This window comes from Cynara cardunculus, assembly GCF_001531365.2.
Source record: "Cynara cardunculus var. scolymus isolate 2C chromosome LG 9, CcrdV1, whole genome shotgun sequence".
In the NCBI taxonomy this organism is placed as follows: Eukaryota; Viridiplantae; Streptophyta; class Magnoliopsida; order Asterales; family Asteraceae; genus Cynara; species Cynara cardunculus.
Window position 1 is genome coordinate 9,521,381 of NC_037536.1, and position 658 is coordinate 9,522,038.

The following is a 658-nucleotide window of genomic DNA, read 5'->3' on the forward strand; positions in this document are numbered from 1 at the left end:
TGAAATAGATTCATGTAAAATAGTTAATAAAATAGTTGATGAAATGGTAAATGAAACAGGTGCATAGACAAAATCGATTCATCATTGCAAAAAATGGATGAGATTCAATATCATTACTTCACAAAGTGAATCAATTTCATTAATAATATAATTTACCTGATATGGTTACCTTGAATAAAAAATACTATGAATTAAATTTGTTTACCGATTCTACCCTTATTGATGAAATAAAATAAATATTAATTATTTTTTAATTTTTAATTTCCTAAAATAAAGTAATGTAATCTTAGCCATTGATCAAAAAAATAAATAAATGAGATTGGTTTACACGATTTATACAAATGGGTCAAGTTTTTATTTGAACGCTCCTCTATATATATATATATATATATATATATTTTTTTTTTTTTCTATGATGCAATTAATGTAGTATTTATATCAATTAAATGATTTGTATTAAATGTTTTCCTTTGTTTTTTTCCAAAAAAAAAAATCCATTTGAGTAAGTTGTGTAAATATATATAATGGTATCAACTATACATTACAAAATGGTGTCGGAACCGTGCATTGCATGATATTTGGGTAATGATTCGAAGATTGTCTATATAAATATATGTTAGTTAATAGAATCATCAACAAATAATATTCAATAATTCGA